General features: G+C 39.1%; 1 protein-coding gene across 2 annotated transcripts in view; it reads right to left on the bottom strand.

The window, feature by feature from the left end:
• The window catches only part of LOC133544188 (potassium voltage-gated channel subfamily H member 3-like), a 99095-nt gene that overhangs the window by 72582 nt on the left and 1135 nt on the right, over positions 1–25378 (bottom strand). The gene's annotated exons all lie outside the window — the stretch shown is intronic.

Genomic DNA, 25378 nt, shown 5'->3' with positions numbered 1-25378 from the left:
TCCTATTGTTCCCAGCAAATTATCTCCGCTCATCCTGTGCAACTCTGCAGCATCTCTATCTACCCAGTCCCTCAAATGAGATTCATGCAGAGCCCAGACCTGCCTTCAAACTGCAAGATAGCATAATATACAGTAGGCGGGTTTTTCTGACCTGAACTATTCAGCAGAACTACTCCAATTACTGCTCAAGGAGTTCCGAATATAATTATTTAATGGATCCATGAATGGAGTCACTGGCCATTTGCCAGATTATTTATGAGAGGAAACCGTGCATGTTGGCATTACGAAATGGCGGCGCGTTATGTGGAAAGTTGTGCATAATTCATTTTGAAGCAGAGCGAGCTGTAACGACTGACCTGTAGAGCTACAGTACAATTTTAAATCCAGCGAGATCAATAAAATCCACACAAGAGTGACTGCAGAATGGTTGGATTTGAAAGCTCTGACTTGCCGGAGTGATGGAAGGAGAGGATAGAAGGAGGGACAAGCCGTTGGAGCACGAATAAGGCACCAATAAAGCTCATGTAAATACATTTGCTCTTTTTGTGGAAGACAATCTCACATGAATGGACATCCATAATGCAGTTGTATCTACGTCTGTATGTTTCTCTGAGGGAGTGACCTCATTTGGTGCACTGAACCTAACGCGGAGAAGGCTGAACAGCCGCTGGTGCACTGAGAGTCTCTTACGGAGAGGTGTTGCATAGCCATATTATCAGTGACATGTACAGTGGGGCAAATAAGTATTTAGTCAGCCACCGATTGTGCAAGTTCTCCCACTTAAAATGATGACAGATGTCTGTAATTTTCATCATAGGTACACTTCAACTGTGAGAGACAAAATGTGAAAAAAAAAATCCAGGAATTCACATTGTAGGAATTTTAAATAATTTATTTGTAAATTATGGTGGAAAATAAGTATTTGGTCAACCATTCAAAGCTCTCACTGATGGAAGGAGGTTTTGGCTCAAAATCTCACGATACATGGCCCCATTCATTCTTTCCTTAACATGGATCAATCGTCCTGTCCCCTTAGCTGAAAAACAGCCCCAAAGCATGATGTTTCCACCCCCATGCTTCACAGTAGGCATGGTGTTCTTGGGATGCAATTCAGTATTCTTCTTCCTCCAAACACGACGAGTTGAGTTTATACCAAAAAGTTCTATTTTGGTTTCATCTGACCACATAACATTCTCCCAATCCTCTGCTGTATCATCCATGTATCCATTTTGGTATAAACTCAACTCATCATGTTTGGAGGAAGAAGAATACTGAGTTGCATTCCAAGAACACCACACCTACTGTGAAGCATGGGGGTGGAAACATCATGCTTTGGGGCTTTTTTTCTGCTAAGGGGGACAAGACGATTGATCCGTGTTAAGGAAAGAATGAATTGGGCCATGTATCGTGAGATTTTGAGCCAAAACCTCCTTCCATCAGTGAGAACTTTGAATTGTTGACCAAATACTTATTTTCCACCATAATTTACAAATAAATTCTTTAAAATTCCTACAATGTGAATTCCTGGATTTTTTTTCACATTCTGTCTCTCACAGTTGAAGTGTACCTATGATGAAAATTCCAGACCTCTGTCATCATTTTAAGTGGGAGAACTTGCACAATCGGTGGCTGACGAAATACTTTTTTGCCCCACTGTATAGTATTTTCTGTACGATTCTAATCCATTTTGCCTAAGTAAAAAACACAAATTTTGCACATTTCCTGATCAAATATGAGGCACAAACCTGAGATAGGGCACACAAGTCAATCCTACACCTTCTGATTACGCAATCCCTCATTAACTAATTTGGATGGCTAATATACTGTTTATTATACATCATGGCTTTCTACAGCCTGTGTGTAATATCAGACAAATATTATTGCTTGTCAGACAATAAACTAATGATGTATCTGAATTTGTGGAGGGATAAGTGTCACGGCGCATGCGCAGTCCAGCAGGTCTTCTGCTACAAGCTCTGACACCGCGCCAGGACATGCCCCTGCTCGCTCTGCGCGTGCCGGCAAGGCTGCAGGTGATCAGCAATCAGCACACCTGGGACTTAAGAAGGCGAGCAGTATAGTTTGAAGAGCAGCAGACCTGAAAATCAAGGGGCCGGAACATAGTTAACTCTTCATACTAAGAATCCCGTCTCTGGCTTCCCTCCCACGTACTTGCGTTCTCTCTGTGTCTTCCCAGTTCCTGTGTCTTATATCCGTTGTGTTTCCTGCAGTACTTCCCATGTCTCTCGTAATCGAGCTGTGTGCCTCGACTTTCCTGTTTGATTCCGAACTCCCTCCCTCGATGTGCGACCCCTGCTTGGGCACGGATCTCGTTGCACAAGTCAATCCTACACCTTCTGATTACGCAATCCTTCATTAACTAATTTGGATGGCTCGTATCCTGTGTATTATACATCATGACTTTCTACAGCCTGTGTGTAATATAAGACAAATATTATTGCTTGTCAGACAATAAACTAATGAGTTCTCTGAATTTGTGGAGGGATAAGTGTTACGGCGCATGCGCAGTCCTGCATGGTTTCTGTTGCAAGCTCTGACACCGCGCCAGGACATGCCCCTGCTCGCTCTGTACGTGCCGGCAAGGCTGCAGGCGATCAGCAATCAGCGCACCTTGGATTGAGGAAGACGAGCAGTATAAAGACCAGCAGACAGAAGATCCGGGGCCGGAACGTAGTGATCTCTTCATAGTAAACATCCCGTCTCTGGCTTCCCTCCCACGTACTTGCTCTCTCTCGGTGTCTTCCCAGTTCCCTTGTCTTATATCCCATGTGTTACCCGCGTACTTCCCTTGTCTCCTGTGATCAAGTTGTGTGCCTCGACATTCTCGTTGGATTCCGGACTGCCTCCCTCGATCCTCGACCCCTTTTTTGACACGGATCTCGTTGCTTCTCTCCAGCCCCTGACCGCTTGCTTGCCCATGGACTGCCTTCTTGCTTTGCCCCTCTGGTCTGATGAAGGATTCGCTCAACACTCACGGTAACACACTCATTAATTCCTACACATAGTCTCACACCATGCACCCCCTTGGATTTTTCTCAAATTCCATTCTCTAGTTTATTATATCATTATTGTTTGATTATTATATATAGTGTATATATATATATATATATATATATATATATATATATAATAAGGGCAGCACGGTGGTAGAGGGGTTAGTGCGTCTGCCTCACATTACAAAGGTCCTGAGTAGTCCTGGGTTCAATCCCGGGCTCAGGATCTTTCTGTGTGGAGTTTGCATGTCCTCCCCATGACTGCGTGGGTTCCTTCCGGGTATTCCAGCTTCCTCCCACCTCCAAAGACATGCACCTGGGGATAGGTTGATTGGCAACACTAAATTGGCCCTAGTTCGTGAATGTGAGTGTGAATGTTGTCTGTCTATATGTGTTGGCCCAAGGATGAGGTCGCGACTTGTCCAGGGTGTATCCTGCCTTCCGCCCGATTGTAGCTGAGATAGGCACCAGCGCCCCCCGCGACCCCCAAAGGGAATTAGCAGTAGCAAGTGGATGGATGGATGGATGGATATGTATATAATAAATCATAGAAATACTATGCCCCCTTGTGGTCTGTGCCGTCTACACTCCTCCTGAAAAACATAACTTTAAGAGCTAATAACTTTCCATTACAAGCAAACATTTGGGTTGTGAGCCTTTTCACTGCTAGTTGGTGTTGCAAATGCCACAGCAACACCCGAATAAAAAATTCGGTCTTACTCGCTACCATTCAAACAAAGGAAAGGAAATTAAGTGTGAAGGACAGTGCTGAAAATAAGAAGTAGAAGATATGCATTGGTTTAAATGAGAAAAGAATGAAAAACATAACATAACAAACTTGGTAAAGCCATTCGAGCGTATTACTGCACCATACTGCAGGAAAACAAGTTTAATGCCAGCCTGAATGATAATTAATTAAAATCTATTTAATAAAGTCAAATACAAATAATGCAACAAGAGAAGTATCCCACACTTTTATTTTGTGAAGTAAATCTGTATCGCAGATATGGGCATCTACATCAACTATATGATTTGCCTGAGTGGCTAGACTGCCCCCCACCCCCCAAAAACAGTACAACTTTAACAACATGCCTTTTAAAAAGAAAAACACCATTTCAGATGATAAATATTGCATGAAAAACATTACAATAGAATATACGACGGACATCTACAGTAGTCTTATTGAACTAATTTAACTTGTAGAGTGTGGTATCTCCTTCAAGCAGCTTCTCCAAATTTTCTTCGTTAAATGTCCGCTAGTTATAAATAATTTTAACACCCTTGGCTGGCGTCGGACTCTTTCTATTTCAGAATGGGGCTGACTGGTAGTGATACGCTCAAACGTCTTTGCCAAGTCACTACGCGCTCGGTCTTGTTTCTGGTGATTTATGTCTTTAATTCAATAAATATTATCTGTTCTCCTTCCCAGCGCTGTCCTTCACACTCACTTTCTTCCTTCCCATGGTTGGAAAACAAAGCTACATCCAAGGTAATGCTAGCAAGTAAGACAAGATTTTTTTACAGGGTTTACTGTGAAATTTGGTTATGCCCCTGGATGGCTGTAACTCAAAATTTTATCCGCAACAAACGTATAATAATTCATACAAACCCCGTTTCCATATGAGTTGGGAAATTGTGTTAGATGTAAATATAAACGTAATCCAATGATTTGCAAATTCTTTTCAACCTATATTCAATTGAATGCACTACAAAAACAACATATTTGATGTTCAAACTCATAAAATTAGTTTTTTTTGCAAATAATAATTAACTTAATATTTCATGGCTGCAACATGTGCCAAAGTAGTTGGGAAAGGGCATGTTCACCACTGTGTTACATCACCTTTTCTTTTAACAACACTCAATAAACGTTTGGAAACTGAGGAAACTAATTGTTGAAGCTTTGAAAGTGGAATTCTTTACCATTCTTGTTTTATGTAGAGCTTCAGTCGTTCAAGTAGGCGACAGGTCTACAGTCCAGACCTGTCTCCGCTGTCGTATTTTACGCTTCATAATGCGCCACACATTTTCAATGGGAGACAGGTCTGGACTGCAGACGGGCCAGGAAAGTACACGCGCTTTTCTTCTACGAAGCCACGCTGTTGTAACACGTGGCTTGGCATTGTTTTGCTGAAATAAGCAGGGGCGTCCATGATAAAGTTGCTTGGATGACAACATATGTTGCTCCAAAACTTGTATGTACCTTTCAGCATTAATGGTGCCTTCACAAATGTGTAAGTTACCCATGCCTTGGGCACTAAAACACCCCCATACTATCACAGATGCTGACTTTTGAACTTTGCACCTATAACAATCCGAATGGTTATTTTCCTCTTTGTTCTGGAGGACACCACGTCCTCTGTTTCCAAATATATTTGAAATGTGGACCCGTCAGACCACAGAACACCTTTCCACTTTGCATCAGTCCATCTTAGATGAGCTCGGGCCCAGCCAAGCCACTTGGCCTGGCGGCCCACCGCCTGGTCCTCCCTTCACCCTCCCTTGACTTTGGACTGTTTTTTTTTTTGTTATCCGCCCACGTGCGCGCTTTTTTTTTAACCCTTTGTTTTTGTCTTAGTATTTCAATGAAATCATGTTTTCCTGCAAAATGCCTCCCTCCTTCTCTGCATCTTGGGGTTTGACACCAACAAACTCTGACAACAACACTGTCATTTCAACCATTAATAAAATACTCTGCAATTAAGCCTCCAACAAATATCAGGGGTTAGCAACATTCTGGTTGTGTAGGATTATTTATTTGGACACGAAAGCCGTACATTTGTCCGAACAATAACCGAGACGGTTCGTTCGAAATGGAAACTCGAGGTGCCAAATTATGTGCAATTTTACCCTGGTTTTTAAGATTTGGTTCAGGAGTGAATGTACGGTACATGTTTAACTCGGACTTATAAAGTCCTGCTGTGATGCCACACAACTCACTGTAAATGGCAACTAGCAGGTGTTGATTTGTGGGTGTGAGAGAAAGCAATTGTTGCGGACGCACACGCAGACCGAGAAGCGTCTTAGCAAGATATAGGTCGTTGTTCACATTTACAAGACGTCTGAGGAAGAGACGAAATGACAAGTGACTAAAAGATGAGACACATGAGTGGACAGGACTATTTGTTGGCCATATTCAAGTCCCGTCAGTGCAAAGTACATTTTCACTATGAATCATCTTCAAACCTCCCTTCTGTTACACACATACTTTAGGCCTTTAGTCCATCTCGTTCACTGGCTTTGTGTGTGTGTGTGTGTGTGTGTGTGTGTGTGTGTGTGTGTGTGTGTGTGTGTGTGTGTGTGTGTGTGTGTGTGTGTGTGTGTGTGTTCTAGTATTGCTACCCTCCTTGAGACATCAACAAGGACAAGTGCAAGCATACTTGCCAACCCTCCCGGAAGAAATTTTCTCCCGAAAATCTCCCGAAATTCAGCCAGAGCTGGAGGCCACGCCCCCTCCAGCTCAAACATGCACAGTTTGAAGCTTGAAAAGGAGGATAGCAGGCGAATCTTACGGCATTTAAAGTCGTTTTTAAAAACGACTGCTAATCCTCCTCCTTTTCGATTGGACGACCGCGGAGAATTAAAGTAGGAACACTCCGGAGGCAGAAGTTCATTAAGAGGGGCGGACTCACCGGCTCCCAGCCATGTTTCCGTCACACAGAGGAAGTCAAGTCCGCGGGAAGTGAAGAAATCCTTCAGGATAAACGTTTTGTTTGTCAAAGATCTTGTGTTCACAAAACTGTACCTGGCGAGGGCCAGCACGTCCAAGGGCGCAGCTAATCCAGGTGGGGCCCGACACACAGCCAACAGGTGGCGGGGGAGAGGAGCCACAAGGCGGGAAAGGAACAACACAAAAACGAACAGAGCTGACAGCGAGAGACGGCAGGCCAAAGTACATACTGGCGCCATCTTCTGGAAACTAGGAAGTGACATTACTCAAATAATGAAAGGTAAGTGTTGCTGTTGTTTTTTATTAACCAGCAAGCATAGTACAGTTAGTAGAACTGTATTTATATTACTGTGTATTTGATAGGTGCCGTCTGAAATTCAACTATTTATTTAATTTATATATAATAAAATAAATATATATAGCTGGAATTCACTGAAAGTCAAGTATTTCATATATATATATATATATATATATATATATATATATATATATACTCATGTTGGTGAATTGGCTGTAAATATACCCCTCCCCTCTTAACCACGCCCCCCGCCTCCCACCTCCCGAAATAAGTACCGGTGAACAAGTGAGGACATAAATCACGGTCCCAATATGGAAAACTATTGCATCTAATAGAGAATGTCTCATTTGCACCCCTGGTGGTGAAATCTATTAAAATTGGGGTGGTCCCAAAAAGGAGGGATTTTTCAAATTGACTGTGTGTTGGTTTTAAAAGTGCTCCCCCTCTGGTCAACATATGAAATAACAAGGATGTGAAAGAAATTGAAATGCGCCCCCTTTGGCCAAAATTAATTAGAAAAAATAAATAAATATGTATATAGAGACATACTGTAATAACTTGAAGTAAATAATGAAGATGAAAAAACAATTACAAACAAACATTTTTAAAAATATTTAAAAAATTAACTAAAAGCACAATGTGTCGACTTTTTTCCTATAAAATTTGGAACAATTTCTCATATTCTTTGTTTCTGTAATATTGCAAAATGTTCTCGTAAAAATATTACTTTTTTATGTAAAATTTTTACTTTTTAATACAAAATGCTAACATTTGTCATATAAAATTCAGACTTTTATCACAATTTGGACAACTTTTTTGTTGCTCAAATAGTGACATTTATGACTTTTGTTATAATTTTGCCAAGTAAAATTCAGATTATTATTATAATACCGCCAACATTTTTAAGTTTCCTTATAAAATATTGACTTTTATCGCGTAAAATTGCGACTCTTCTCATGAAATTGGGACTGTTATCGAGTAAAATTCCAACTTTTGTCATAATCTTGCACAAATGTTCAGTTTTTCTTGTAAAATTTTGACTTGCGTTGAGTAAAATTACGACTTTTATTATAATATTGCCAGATTTCGAATTTCGAAGTTTTTCTTGTGAAGTTGTGAACCTTTATTTGTGACATGGTGACCTTTTGCCTAATATATATGTATATATTATTAATGTTGTAATTACAAATTTTTATGTGTCTAGAAATGGTGGTCCTAAAGAGGTAGGCCTTTTTTTCCAGAGGTCTCAAAAAGGTGAGAAATAAAAGTGTGTGTGTGTGTGTGTGTGTGTGTGTGTGTGTGTGTGTGTGTGTGTGTGTGTGTGTGTGTGTGTGTGTGTGTGTGTGTGTGTGTGTGTGTGTGTGTGTGTGTGTGTGTGTTTGTTGTCGCAAAACCAGAACAAATGTGTCCATTAATGCACACACTTTTAACCATAAGAAACCATTTGTGGGAAACCCTAATGTCGGTTATGGATTGAGCCGTGTGTGGAGTTGTTGTTGTTATCGAGGAGGTTTTCCAATAGTCAACTTTAACTCCCCTAAGGTGAAAGAAATGGCACACACGCTTTTTTGGCTGTAGACAAGTGCAGCCACACTCTTCCAGGGTCAGCAAGCCTCATTAAATTTCACCTACTGTGTTTTTCATTTAGAGCCTGCCAAGGTTTGAAGCTGCACAGCAATCTGGGAGAAAAAGCTCCACCAGAGCATCACCATCATCATTCAAAAGTAAGGTTGCGCAATAATAACGGTGTACGGTATATATTTGTCAATTTGGCCGATGATAGAGCTTTTAATAGTGTCGTCTGGGTGTGTAACAGTATTAACATGTCATTTCACGGTTATCATTATCCATCCATCCATCCATCCATCCATCTTCTTCCGCTTATCTGAGGTCGGGTCGCGGGGCCAGCAGCCTAAGCAGGGAAGCAGGGAAATCCCTCTCCCAAGCCACTTCATCCAGCTCTTCCCGGGGGATCCCGAACGATTCCCAGGCCAACCAGGAGACATAGTCTTCCCAACGTGTCCTGGGTCTTCCCCGTGGCCTCCTACCGTTTGGACGTGCCCTAAACCCCTCCCTCCGGAGGCGTTCGGGTGGCATCCTGACCAGATGCCCGAACAACCTCATCTGGCTCCTCTCGATGTGGAGGAGCATCGGCTTTACTTTGAGTTCCTCCCGGATGGCAGAGCTTCTCACCCTATCTCTAAGGGAGAGCCCCGCCATTTCGGCCGCTTGTACCCGTGATCTTATCCTTTCGGACATGACCCAAAGCTCATGACCATAGGTGAGGATGGGAAAGTAGATCGACCGGTAAATTGAGAGCTCTGCCTTTCGGCTCAGCTCCTTCCTCACCACAACGGATCGTTATAACTTCCGCATTACTGAAGGCGCCGCACCTGTCCACCTCACGATCCACTCTTCCCTCACTCGTGAACAAGACTCCGAGGTACTTGAACTCCTCCATTTGTGGCAGGGTCTTCTCCCCAACCCGAAGATGGCACTCCACCCTTTTCCGGGAGAGAACCATGGACTCGGACTTGGGGGTGCTGATTCTCACATTCGGCTGCGAACCGATCCAGTGAGAGCTGAAGATCCCGGCCAGATGAAGCCATCAGGACCACATCATCTGCAAAAAGCAGAGACCTAATCCCGTGGCCACCAAACCGGAACCCCTCAACGCCTTGACTGCACCTAGAAATTCTGTCCATAAAAGTTATGAACAGAATTGTTGACAAAGGGCAGCCTTGGCGGAGTCCAACCCTCACGGGAAACGTGTCCGACTTACTGCCGGCAATGCGGACCAAGCTCTGACACTGATCGTCCAGGGAGCGGACCGCCACAATAAGACAGTCCGATACCCCAGACTCTCTGAGCACTCCCCACAGGACTTCCCGAAGGACACGGTCGAATGCTTTCTCCAAGTCCACAAAGCACATGTAGACTGGTTGGGCAAACTCCCATGCACCCTCAAGAACCCTGCTGAGAGTATAGAGCTGGTCCACAGTTCCACGACCAGGACGAAAACCACACTGTTCCTCCTGAATCTGAGGTTCGACTATCCGGCGTAGCCTCCTCTCCAGTACACCTGAATAAACCTTACCGGGAAGGCTGAGGAGTGTGATCCCACGATAGTTGGAACACACCCTCCGGTCCCCCTTCTTCATTATCATCGCAATATTGTCAAATGTGCTGAAATTTTTTTTAAATGTTTAAGTTATATATCTGCGCTGCGGACCTGTCTGACTAGTCTCCTGCTGGCCCCACTAAGGACTGGACTCTCACTATTATGTTAGATCCACTATGGACTGGACTCTCACAATATTATGCTAGATCCACTCGACGTCCATTGCACCGGTCGCCCAGGGTTCCCCACATCTGGGGTCCCCTCCAAGGTTTCTCATCGTCCCATTGGGTTGAGTTTTTCCTTGGCCTGATGTGGGATCTGAGCCGAGGATGTCGTTGCGGCTTGTGCAGCACTTTGAGACACTCGTGATTTTGGCTGTGTAAGTAAACATTGATTGATTGATTGATGATTTTTTTAAATAACCAAAACAAAGAGACACACTGTTAGCAAACCCAATATTTTGCATGTTTTGTGTTTCTTATGCTTCACTGATAGTGTTTTAGTAGGGAGGTTCGATAATATCAGACTGCCGATATTATCAGCGGATAAATGCTTTAAAATGTAATATCGGAAATTATCGGTATCGGTGAGGTGGTGACTTGTCCAGGGTGTACAGCGCCTTCTGCCCGATTGTAGCTGAGATAGGCGCCAGCGCCCCCTGCTACCCCGAAAGGAAATTAGCAGTAGAAAATGGATGGATCGGTATCGGTTTAAAAAAGTAAAATGTATGCCTTTTTAAATCGCCGCTGTGTACACAACGCGGGAAATGAGCAAAGCGCCATTAAACCTTAAAGGCGCTGCCTTTGCGTGTCGGCCCAGTCACATAATATCTACGGCTTTTCACACACACAAGTGAATGCAACTCACACTTGGTCAACAGCCATACAGGTCACACTGAGGGTGGCTGTATAAAGAACTTTAACACTGTTACAAATATGCGCCACACTGTGAACCCACACCAAACAAAAATGACAAACATATTCCGGGAGAAAATGTCACGACCGGGTCGCACGGATTCAAAGGACGAATCTGGACAGCAGTGGTCTTCAACCACCGGGTACCGAGTGGTACCGATTGGTACCGGGCCGCAGAATAATTTTTTATAAATGTTTATTATTTTTTAATTTAAAAAAATATATATATTTTTTATTTTTTATTTTTATTAAAACAACATAAAAAACACAAGATACACTTACAATTAGTGCACCAACCCCCCAGAAAAACTCCCTTTTTCATGACAAAGGGAAAAAAAAAATTAAATCAAAGAAAAAAAAACGCCGGGCCGCGGGGGTGGGAGGGTGGGGGGGTCCGGGGGGAGTGGGGGGGGGTTATCAAGCGTTGACCGGTCGGCAGCTACAAAAAGGTTGGGGACCACTGCTGGACAGGACTTGCAGGTTAGGACTTGATTTAATAATAAAAGAATACAGAACAGGTACAAAACAGAAAACATGTTTGTGAACATGTTCCATAAATATTGATGTTAAAGATTTCTTTTTTTTGTGAAGAAATGTTTAGAAGTAAGTTCATGAATCCAGATGGATCTCTATTACAATCCCCAAAGTTGATGATTACTTCTATGTGTAGAAATCTGTATTTATAATTGAATCACTTGTTTATTTTTCAACAAGTTTTTAGTTATTTTTATATCTTTTTTTTCCAAATAGTTCAAGAAAGACCACTTCAAATGAGCAATACTTTTGCACTGTTATGCAATTTAATGAATCAGAAACTGATAACATAGTGCTGTATTTTACTTCTTTATCTCTTTTTTTCAACCAAAAATGCTTTGCTGTGATTAGGGGGTACTTGAATGAAAAAAATGTTGACAGGGGGTACATTACTGGAAAAAGGTTGAGAACCACTGCAGTAGGCCACTGAGTAGGCTGAACAACAGCATGGTCTCTTTTTTTAGAAACACAAGTCAATTGTCCCGTAGTTTTTCTATCACCGTGAGAACTAAAATAAATAGTGTAAAATACTGAATGACAACAGCATGTCTGATCAATCCCTTTTCAAACTCACTGGCCATCCATTTTTCTGGCATTTTTTGAGTATAAGCTTTGTCTCGGCTGTCACTCACTTTTTTTTTAACCAAGGAGACATTTTTTCTTGGAAAAAAAGGAACAATTGAATGAGTTTGGTGAACGCTTTTATCTGACGGAGAAGCAACATATGTGGCTGTCATGTCTGCCAGGTGCTGTAGATTCCAGCTCACCTTCTAGAAGCAACTCTGCTCTCCTCTTCTTGTCATTGGAATTATCATGTCTTGTCCTCAAAACACCAGTTGTGTATCTCAGTTGTTGAACATGAACATCACTTGTTCAGCTTTATGATAGTGACACTACACTTTATGATAATAAATTTACGCTTAATTATAATAAATCTACACTTCATGATAGTGACACTACACTTTATGATAATAAATAGTTACACTACACTTAATGATAATAAATCTACGATTAAAAATAATACATCTACACTTCATGATAGTGACACTACACTTAATAATAATAAATAATGACACTACACTTAATGATAATAAATCTACGCTTAATAATAATAAATCTACACTTCATGATAGCGACACTACACTTAATGATAATAAATCTACGCTTAATGATAATAAATCTACACTTCATGATAGTGACACTACACTTTATGATAATAAATGGTGACACTACACTTAATGATAATAAATCTACGCTTAATAAGACATCTACACTTCATGATAGTGACACTACACTTTATGATAATGAATAGTGACACTACACTTAATGATAATAAATCTACGCTTAATAATAATAAATATACACTTCATGATAGTGACACTACACTTTATGATAGTAAATAGTTACACTACACTTAATGATATTAAATCTACGCTTAATAATAATACATCTACACTTCATGATAGTGACACTACACTTTATGATAATAAATAGTTACACTACACTTAATGATAATAAATCTACGCTTAATAATAATAAATCTACACTTCATGATAGTGACACTACACTTTATGATAGTGAATAGTTACACTACACTTATTGAAAATAAATCTACGCTTAATAATAATACATCTACACTTCATGATAGTGACACTACACTTTATGATAATAAATAGTGACACTACACTTAATGATAATAATCTACGCTTAATAATAATAAACCTACACTTTATGATAGTGACACTACACTTTTTGATAATAAATAGTGACACTACACTTAATGATAATAAATCTACGCTTAATGATAATTAATCTACACTTCACGATAGTGACACTACACTTCATGATAATAAATAGTGACACTACACTTAATGATAATAAATCTATAAATCTACGCTTAATAATAATACATCTACACTTCATGATAGTGACACTACACTTTATGATAATAAATAGTGACACTACACTTAACGATAATAAATCCACGCTTAATAATAATACATTTACACTTCATGATAGTGACACTACATTTTATGATAATAAATAGTGACACTACACTTAATTATAATAAATCTACACTTCATGATAGTGACACTAAACTTTATGATAGTGTCACTACACTTTATGATAGTGGCATTACACTTTATGATAGTGACCTAGACTTAATGATAATTAATCTACACTTAATAATAATAATTCTCCACTTTATGATAGTGACACTACGCTTTATGATAGTGACCTAGACTTAATTAGAATAAATCTACACTTTATGACAGTGACACTACACCTAATGATAATACATCTACACTTCATGATAGTGACACTACACTTAATGATAATAAATCTACGCTTAATAAAAATAAATCTACACTTCATGATAGTGACACTACACTTTATGATAGTAAATAGTTACACTACACTTAATGATAATAAATCTACGCTTAATAATAATACATTTACACTTCATGATAGTGACACTACACTTTATGATAGTAAATAGTTACACTACATTTAATGATAATAAATCTACGCTTAATAATAATAAATCTACACTTCATGATAGTGACACTACACTTTATGATAATAAATAGTGACACTACACTTAATGATAACAAATCTACGCTTAATAATAATACATCTACACTTCATGATAGTGACACTACACTTTATGATGATAAATAGTGACACTACACTTAATGATAATAATCTACGCTTAATAATAATAAACCTACACTTCATGATAGTGACACTACACTTTGTGATAATAAATAGTGACACTACACTTAATGATAATAAATCTATAAATCTACACTTAATAATAATAAATCGACACTTCATGATAGTGACACTACACTTCATGATAATAAATATGACACTACACTTAATGATAATAAATCTACGCTTAATAATAATAAATCTACACTTCATGATAGTGACACTACACTTTATGATAATAAATAATGACACTACACTTAACGATAATAAATCCACGCTTAATAATAATACATTTACACTTCATGATAGTGACACTACATTTTATTATAATAAATAGTGACACTACACTTAATTATAATAAATCTACACTTTATCATAGTGACACTAAACTTTATGATAGTTTCACTACACTTCATGATAGTGGCACTACATTTTATGACAGTGACACTACAGTTAATGATATTACATCTACACTACATGATAGTGACACTACACTAATGATAATTAATCTACACTTAATAATAATAAATCTCCACTTTATGATAGTGACACTACGCTTTATGATAGTGACCTAGACTTAATTAGAATAAATCTACACTTTATGACAGTGACACTACACCTAATGATCATACATCTACACTTCATGATAGTGACACTACACTTAATGATAATACATCTACACTTAATAATAATAAATCTACACTTTATGATAGTGACACTACACTTTATGATAGTGACCTAGACTTAATGATAATAAATCTACACATTATCATAGAGACACTACATTTAATGATAATACATCTACACTACATGATAGTGACACTACACTTAATGATAATAAATCTACACTTTATGATAGTGACACTACACTTAATGATAATAAATCTACACTTTATGACAGTGACACTACAGTTAATGATAATACATCTACACTACATGATAGTGACACTACACTAATGATAATACATCTACACTTAATAATATTAAATCTCCACTTTATGATAGTGACACTACACTTTAAGATAGTGACCTAGACTTAATGATAATAAATCTACACTTTATCACAGGGAGACTACACTTAATGATAATACATCTACACTTAATAATAATGAATCTACACTTTATGATAGTGACACTACACTTTATGATAGTGACCCAAACTTAATGATAATAAATCTACACTTTATGATAGTGAAACTACACTTGATAATAATACATCTACACTTTATGATAGTGACACCACACTTCATGATAGTGACACTACACTTAATGATAATAAATCTACACTTCATGATAGTGAAACCACACTTTATGATAGTGGCACTACACTTAATAATAATACATCTACACTTTATGATGGAGACACTACATTTTATGATAGTAAAACCTACACTTTATTATAGTTGCACTACACTTTACGATAGTGACACTAGACTTAATGATAAATCTGATAGTGACAGTACACTTTATGATAGCGACTACCTTATATGATAGTGACACTACACTTAGTAATAATAAACATACACTTTGTGATAGTGACACCACACTTTATGATAGTGACACTACACTTTATGATTGTGACACTACACTTCATGGTAGTAGCACTACCCTTTATGATATTGACACTACATTTTATGATAGTGGCACTACACTTTGATCGTGGCACTACACTCTATGATAGTGAATTTACACTTTATGATAGTAAATCTACACTTTATGATAGTAAAACTACACCTTATGATAATGACACTATACTTTATGCTAGTGGCACGACACTTTCTGATAGTGGTACTACACTTTATGATAGTGACACTACACTTAATGATAATACATCTACACTTCATGATAGTGACACTACACTTGATGATAATGACACCACACTTTATGATAGTGACATTACACTTAATAATAATACATCTACACTTCATGATAGCGACACTACACTCGATGATAATGACACTACACTTTATGATAGTGACAATACACTTAATGATAATACATCTACACTTCATGATAGCAACATAACACTTAATGATAGTGACACCACACTTGATGATAATGACACCACACTTTATGATAGTGACACTACACTTAATGATAATACATCTACACTTCATGATAGCGACACTACACTTGATGATAATGACACTACACTTTATGATAGTGACAATACACTTAATGATAATACATCTACACTTCATGATAGCGACACAACACTTAATGATAGTGACACCACACTTTATGATAGTGGCACTGCACTAAATGATAATAAATCTACACTTAAAAATAATTAATCTACACTTTATGATAGTGACACTACACCTAATAATATTAAATGTACACTTTATGATAGTGACATTACACTTTATGACAGTGGCACTACACTTTATGATAGTGACACTACACTTAATAATAATGAACTTACACTTCATGATAGTGACACTTCACTTTATGATAGTGACGCTACACTTTATGATAGAGACACTATGATAGTGACACCACACTTTATGATAGTGGCACTACACTTTATGATAGTGGCACTACACTTTATGATAGTGAATCTACACTTTAAGATAGTGAATCTACACTTAATGGTGGTAAATCTACACTTTATGATATTGACATTACACTTTATAATACTGACACTAAACTTTATGATAGTTCCTCTACAATTTATGATAGTGAATCTACACTTAATGACAGTAAATCTACACGTTATGATAGTGACACTACACTTTATGATAGTAGCACTACACTTTATGATCATGACACTATACCTTATGCTAGTGGCACAACTCTTAATTATAGTGGTACTACACTTTATGATAGTGACACTACACTTTATGATAGTGCAACTACACTTTATTATAGTGCCACTACACTTCATGATAGCAAATCTACACTTAATGATGGTAAATTTACACTTTATGATATTGACACTACACTTTATAATTCTGACATTACACTTTATTATAGTGGCCCTACACTTTATGATAGTGAATCTACACTTAATAACAGTAAATCTACACTTTATGATAGTGACACTACACTTTATGATAGTAGCACTACACTTTATGATAATGACACTATACTTTATGCTAGTGGCACAACACTTAATGTTAGTGGTACTACGCTTTATGATAGTGACACTACACTTTATGATAGTGGCACTACACTTTATTACAGTGACACTACACTTTATGATAGTAGCACTACACTTTATGAACATGACCCTATACTTTATGCTAGTGGCACAACTCTTAATTATAGTGGTACTACACTTTATGATAGTGACACTACATTTTATGATAGTGCAACTACACTTTATTATACTGGCACTACACTTCATGATAGTGAAACTACACTTAATGATGGTAAATTTACACTTTATATTGACACTACACTTTATAATACTGACACTACACTTTATTATAGTGGCCCTACACTTTTTGATAGTTCCTTTACACTTTATGATAGTGAATCTACACTTAATGACAGTAAATCTACACTTTATGATAGTGACACTACACTTTATGATAGTAGCACTACACTTTATGATAATGACACTATACTTTATGCTAGTGGCACAACACTTAATGTTAGTGGTACTACACTTTATGATAGTGACACTACACTTTATGATAGTGGCACTACACTTTATTATAGTGACACTACACTTTATGATAGTGACACTACACTTTATGATAGTAGCACTACACTTTATGAACATGACCCTATACTTTATGCTAGTGGCACAACTCTTAATTATAGTGGTACTACACTTTATGATAGTGACACTACATTTTATGATAGTGCAACTACACTTTATTATAGAGGCACTACACTTCATGATAGTGAAACTACACTTAATGATGGTAAATTTACACTTTATATTGACACTACACTTTATAATACTGACACTACACTTTATTATAGTGGCCCTACACTTTATGATAGTTCCTCTACACTTTATGATAGTGAATCTACACTTAATGACAGTAAATCTACACTTTATGATAGTGACACTACACTTTATGATAGTAGCACTACACTTTATGATAATGACACTATACTTTATGCTAGTGGCACAACACTTAATGATAGTGGTACTACACTATCATAAGGACACTACACTTTATGATAGTGGCACTACACTGTATTATAGTGAAACTACACTTTATGATAGTGACACTACACTTTAGTATAGTGACACTACACTTTATGATAGTGACACTACACTTTAGTATAGTGACACTACAGGAGTCCAACAGTTAGCTGATATTAAAATAACTCACCAAAGAGTCAAACAATATTTGCTGCAATTCTTAGTATTTTATAAGTTTTCAATATTTTATAAGTTTTGAATTCAAACATCATGATTCTAATTAGTGACCTACGACCACAATACAGGATAAAGACAATAACCACATTGTTTGAGTGGAGATCTGCTTCAGAAATAAAGCACACCTGAAATGCTGCCAGTCATAGAAATAAAATACACTTTCTTAGTTTTTGCCAAAGTAGTTGTTACACTAATGAAATTCGAGACCTACGCCATCATAAAGCTGCCCACTGTTTTTGTTTTTTTGTTTTTTACTGATATAAGTTAAGCAGTACAGACTTCTGTTAAATAAATGTTTTTCTTTTAGTCTGTTGATTTACAGGAAATATTCCTACTTCAGAAAAAAATTCACCTTTTATTAAAAATTATTAATTATTTTGCATGAAAAAAAAGGATTATTGAACAAGTAGTTTCCCAGGTATTCATGTTGTTCCAAAACCTGCGTATTAAATTTAGCTGGGAGTTTAATGGTATAAACTGTGTGTGTGTAGATTGTCAGTCAAAGACAAAGGTTGAATGGATGCAACTCTGAAATCTTCAACAAACAAGAAGAGTCGAGTTGCCTTCACACAGCCTTTGTGGATATATAACACTCATTTCACACAAACAAAAAATAAATAAAAAAAAATGTTCAGGGAGTTGGCAACCATATGAGTGAGCTATGGTTCCTCCACAGTGCAGCTTCTAAATCAAAAACCCTTGCCTATACGGTAGCAAATAAACTGTGTCTTACAAGTACCCTTATCACTGGAGGACTACAGGTGTAGGAGTTGTAGGTGCCGAACCCCAAGATGGAGATGGTGGCAGGCATTGAATAGGACAACATAATTTAATGTCCAAAAATGTAAAAATAAAGAAGAAAACACAAACCAGGAAACAAACTGGAAGCAGCGAACAGGAACGACACGAGGTAATGACAAGATGTAATGACAATAATCCAGCACTGACTGGAGGAGAAAGCAGGTCAAATACTTTTGGCAATATAGTGCATATCGCAATATAGATTTTAAACCATATTAGGATATTTGGCAGCCATCACAGAGCGCTGGGTTTCGCTTTAGTCAATAGTCCCAAGCAAGACGCGTTGCAAAACATGCATGAAATTTCCTGCTCACACCTGTCCAACTCCAAACATCTGATAGTATCATCAGAATAGCGCAGTGTTTTTTAACCTTTTCTGAGCCAAGGCACTAGAGATGCGCGGTTTGCGGTCTCATCCGTGGAGTACGCAGATAAACCGCGGGTCGGGCGGGTGACATGACGAAAAAATAGATTTTAATTAGATTTGGGCGCGTGGCGGTTGAACCATCCGGAAATATTTGATATACATGGTTCTGGGATCGGCATCCTTTGCCATTCAAAGAGCCATTTAAGAACCGTATCATAAAGCGAAGAAAACAATAGGAGACGCTATTATTCTCTTGAATGACTGCCAGCAGTCACCCAGATAATAAGTATTAGGGCGTGCTATGAAGCCATCGGCTTTGTCGCCTTCTACAGCATGTACGATGTGCTTGTCAGTCCAGTATCATGTTGTGTGTGGCTTACACGGCAACACGCACACGACTGCAAGGCATACTGGGTGACACAGAGTACACTAATGGTTGTGATATAAACAATTTTAACACTCTTAGTAATATGCGCCACGCTGTGAAGCCACACAATACAAGATTGACAAACACATTTCGGGAGAACATCCTCACAGTAACACAACATAAACGCAACACAACAAATACCCAGAATCCTTTGTATCCGTGACAATTCCTGACTATTTTATACACCCCGCTAGCACCAAACCCCGCCACCCCCCCATGCGTCGGTAAGGTGGGCGGGGTTGGGGGCGCGGGGGTGTAAAATATATTCAGGAAGAATCACGGATACAAAGGATTCTGGGAATTTGTTGTGTTGCGTTTATGTTGTGTTACTGTGAGGATGTTCTACCGAAATGTGTTTGTCAATCTTGTTTGGTGTGTCTTCACAGCGTGGCGCATATTAGTAAGTGTTAAAGTTGTTTATATCACAACCATCAGTGTACACTGTATCACCCAGTATGCCTTTCAATCTCGTACGTGTGATTGCAGAGGCTGCACACAACATGTTGCCGGACTAACAATCGGTTGGTACATGTTGTTGAAGGTGTCTAAGGCAATGGCTATACAGCACGCCCATATTCTTGTCATCAGGATGAACGCTATTGGATATTTGCGAGAACGTTTGCGGCTCCAATTGACTTCATTACTGTGTGAAACAGGTTTAAATAGCTCTGTGAGTGGTAAAGGCGGCCAACCTCTGATGTATTTCAGCGGGCGGTTGGCGGGCGGGTACCGTTCTGATAAAATGTTGGTTCGGGTGGACGGCGGGTGGATGACGACTTTGGTGATGCGGTTGCGGATGATTTAATTGCCTATCTGCGCATCTCTACAAGGCACATATTTTTCATTGAAAAAATCTCAAGGCACACCACGAGCAGAAAACATTAAAAAATGTAATTCAGCTGCCGACATAGACAATAAAAAGTTGTTATCGCAATTGTTGGATCAGACCATAACCATAACCAACCAAACATCAATATAGCTCTTGTCATGACCTCTCACATCATGCCGTGACTTATTTGGAGGTTCTGGGTGTTTTTCTGTGGTAGCAGTTGAACTCTGAACTTAGTGTTTTAGTTCTTGTCTTGCACTCCTATTTTGTTGTTGATTGTCATGTACGGATGTACTTTGTGGACGCCGTCTGCTGCTCCACACGCTGTAAGTCAGGGGTGTCAAACTCAAATACCGAGTGGGCCAAAATTTAAAACTGAACGAAGCCAGGGGCCGAGGTTGAACAAATTAACCCTTTAATAGGGACCCAAACAAGTTTTGCATTGAATATTGACCAAGCAAGGCTTATATAACTTTATAGTGACATGCAAAATTGAGTTTTGAATAATAATAATTAAAAAATATCAATGGCATATCAAATAAAATAAAAATACAAATTGAATGCCTCTTTTCGGCGGCGGGTTTGATTTGGTAGCGGGGATGTATATTGTAGCATCCCGGAAGAGTTAGTGCTGCAAGGGGTTCTGGGTATTTGTTCGGTTGTGTTTATGTTGTGTTACGGTGTGGATGTTCTCCCGAAATGTGTTTGTCATTCTTGTTTGCTGTGGGTTCACAGTGTGGCGTATATTTGTAACAGTGTTAAAGTTGTTTATACGGCCACCTTCAGTGTGACCTGTATGGCTGTTGACCAAGTATGCCTTGCATACACTTAGTGGGCCGGCACGCTGTTTGTATGGAGGAAAAGCGGACCTGGCGACATGTTGAGAACGCCAAAGGCAGTGCTTTTACGGCCCGCCCCCAATATTATTTCCGGGGTGGAAATCGGGAGGAATTCGGGAGGGGCACTGAACTTCGGGAGTCTCCCGAGAAAATCAGGAGGGTTGACGAGTATGAGTATTAGTGGTGAATGCGGTGTTACAGCGGTGGGCCAGCTCTAATGTTAATTTGATATTGCCTCAAGGGCCAAATGAAATTAAACGGCGGGCCAAATTTGGCCCACGGGCCAGAGTTTGACACCCATGCTGTAAGTCTTTTCTGTCATCCAGCATTCCGTTTTTGTTTACTTTGCAGCCAGTTCAGTTTTAGCTTCGTTTTGCATAGCCGTCCCTCAGCTTCAATGCCTTTTCTTAGCGGCACTTGCCTTTTGTTCATTTTTGGTTTAAGCAATAGATACCTTTTTACCTGCATGCTGCCTCCCGCTGTCGTCTGCATATTGTGATCATGACAAACCATGTTCCTGACATCTACAAAGCAATTAGCTACCTGCTGCCACCTACTGATATGGAAGAGTATTTCACGGTTACTCTGCCGATCTCTAGACAGCACTGACACTCAACAACGGCACATTTGTGGATTACAATTACTGGTTTGCAAAAAATATTTTTAACCCAACTAGGTGAAATTAGATAATCTCCCACGGCACAACAGACAATATCTCACGGTACACTAGTGTGCCGTGGCACAGTGGTTGAAAAACACTGGAATAGCGAACCCACCAGTGCTTGATTCAGCTGAAGCAATCTCTTGCATTCCGGCTGCAAAAAGAGCTCTTTCATTCACAGCGCGTCCCTGTTCCACACGTTTTCCCTGTTAGTTTGCACCTTCAGGGCTGTGTTATGCAACATTAGGAACAACAGTTAATTATTGTTACAGTGAGCAGTATGCCGGGTGAGTTTTTTCTTCTTTTTTTACACACATTTGTAGTAAAAAGATGATAAGCAATTTTAAAGGGGGCTGCGTGAGGCAACCACTTTAGTAGACGTTTTCTGTGTCACGCCAGTTTTTGGATGGGATCGCATTGTTGTATGGTTGAATGTACACATCCACAAAAATATACACCACACATACACACCCCATCCCCCCCTCAACCCAACGCCCTCGACGCAAATCCCATAGGTGTGATGAATGGATGGTCAGCGCCTTAGAGCTGCAGCCTACCACCATCACCTTGAACTACCTTCCCTCTCTGGCATGTGCACACATAGGGCCCTATGGGTGCTTGAGCCCCTGCCCTTTTTTGCCTCGTCTTAAAAAGTGCCCTCTGCCTGTGTGTGTGTGTTTTTTTTTGTTTGTTTGTTTTTATTCTTTAAACAACATTCATAAATTCCTGTTAGGGATGTAAAAAAACAAAACAAAACAAAAAAACAGCGGTATAAAAACTCTACGTTTTCTTGTAATACCGGGTTGTTTAAGCCTGCCGCTTCCGCCAGAGAGAGAGAGGGAGGAGAGAGAGCCAACTGCGGCCTGAGGAGACGTGACAGTGGAGCAACTTGAACCTGTGAGTTATGGTCTAGTCGCCATCCACTTATTCAGCATCTAATATGGGTCATATTTCAGAAAAACGCTGTATTATTCTATTATTCAATGTGTCAGCTTTTGTTTTTGCCGGACGTCGGAGCACAGCGCTTCAATTGAGCACGGCACATCAATTCCGCACAGAGCAGAGCGGATCGTGCGGGACAGGAAGTAGTGTACAAAATACAAAATAAAACACCGGGTTAATTTTCAAAATAAAATGCACTATGTTTACGGCGGATCACATTTATCTCACAGTAGAGGTTTAGATATAAAGTTGTATTGCGTTTCAGTTGTTTAGTCTGAGCATTAAGTGAGAAAGACCATAAGTTACAACTATGGTGTTTTCATCAAGTTAAGGGAAGAAGGACAGATTTTCACATTAAAGTTTTTTCCATTTGGGTATTTTTTTTTATTTATTTTCGAAGTTCATGTTGCACTGTTCAATGTTCAATATTAAAGTGCTTATCTTTAACAATAAATAGCCAAATAATAAACCAGTGTTGTGTTGCTTTTCATGTCTTCCAAGCCTATGATAATGTGAATTAACTCATTATGACAATAATTTGTTGACACAAAAGAAATGGCAATCTTTTTTACCTACAAAGGACACACAGCTAAGTAGTTAGCTTCCTATTAGCAAATTTAATTTTACATTAATTTCCATATTGTGTAAAGGACCAAAAAAAAATTCCTGCCCTTTTCTGACTTTGAGCCCCTGTCGCTCTATAATCATGTTCCCTGTTCCCTCTGTTGCTAGATATCTCGAGATGTATGTTGTAATATGTATATGTGCTTTGCTATGGAGGTTTTTTCCCACTCCAGACTGGGCCCTCTTAGGAGCCCAGTCTGGATTGTATTTTTGTACTCATCCTTCCCCAGCGTTTACCTTTTTCCCCATCTTTTACGGGGTGCCTTATGGCGACCCATCAGCGTTCTTGTTCTGTAACCTGTTTGTTTGTCTAATCTTGAAAGTTTCGTTGTACTTGTGCAATGACAATAAAGACCTATCCTGTCCTATCCTATGTACCCACACCCAAGGCCGCCTTCTGGCTAAATTAGGGTAACTAGAATATTATGTGGGTTATCATCTCTATGAAAACACTGAAGTGTTTTTACTAATCTGCTGCAAAAAATGTGAGTCTCTCACAGATGGCCCAAAAAATGATGAAAAAGAAAGGACCTAAAATGGAACCCTGAAGAACACCACTGATGTAACTAAAGTAGTTGAACAAAAGACGACTGACTGCATTTGAAGTAAACGAGCAACAGCAGCACCTTAGTTTGGGGGTCAGCAACCCGCGGCTCTTTAGCGCCACCCTAGTGGCTCCCTGGACCTCTTTCAGAGATGTGTGAAAATGGCAAAAAATCGGGAAAAAATATATTTTCGTTTTAATATGGTTTCTGTTGAAAAACAAATATGCCACAAACCGTCGTAATTGTTGGAAATCCCACTGTTTATATTAAACATGCTTCACTGATCAGAGTATTTGGAGACCATCGTTTTGTCCTACTAATTTCAGCGATCCTTGAACTCATCTTAGTTTGTACAACTTTCCCCGTTTATTTATGCCACTCCTTCTTTGACTCATTTTGTCCACCAAATGTTTTATGCTGTGCGTGAATGCACAAAGGTGAGCTTTGTTGAAGTTATTGATTTGCTGGAGTGCTTATCAAGCATATTTGGTCAATCAATGACTGCAAGCTAATCGATGCTAACATGCTATTTAGGCTAGCTGTATGCACATACTAAACTCAGTAGCCTATATATATATATGTGTGTGTGTGTGTGTGTGTGTGTGTGTGTGTGTGTGTGTGTGCGTGTGTGTGTGTGTGTGTGTGTGTGTGTGTCATACTTGATAATTTCGCGATATTGCCAGTTGGGAGAGTGGTCGTGCGCAACCCGAGGGTCCCTGTTTCAATCCCCGCTTA

Source organism: Nerophis ophidion, linkage group LG27 (assembly GCF_033978795.1).
Source record: "Nerophis ophidion isolate RoL-2023_Sa linkage group LG27, RoL_Noph_v1.0, whole genome shotgun sequence".
Taxonomy (NCBI): domain Eukaryota; kingdom Metazoa; phylum Chordata; class Actinopteri; order Syngnathiformes; family Syngnathidae; genus Nerophis; species Nerophis ophidion.
Note: the sequence above shows the minus strand (reverse complement) of the source record. Positions and strands in the feature narration are given on the sequence as shown.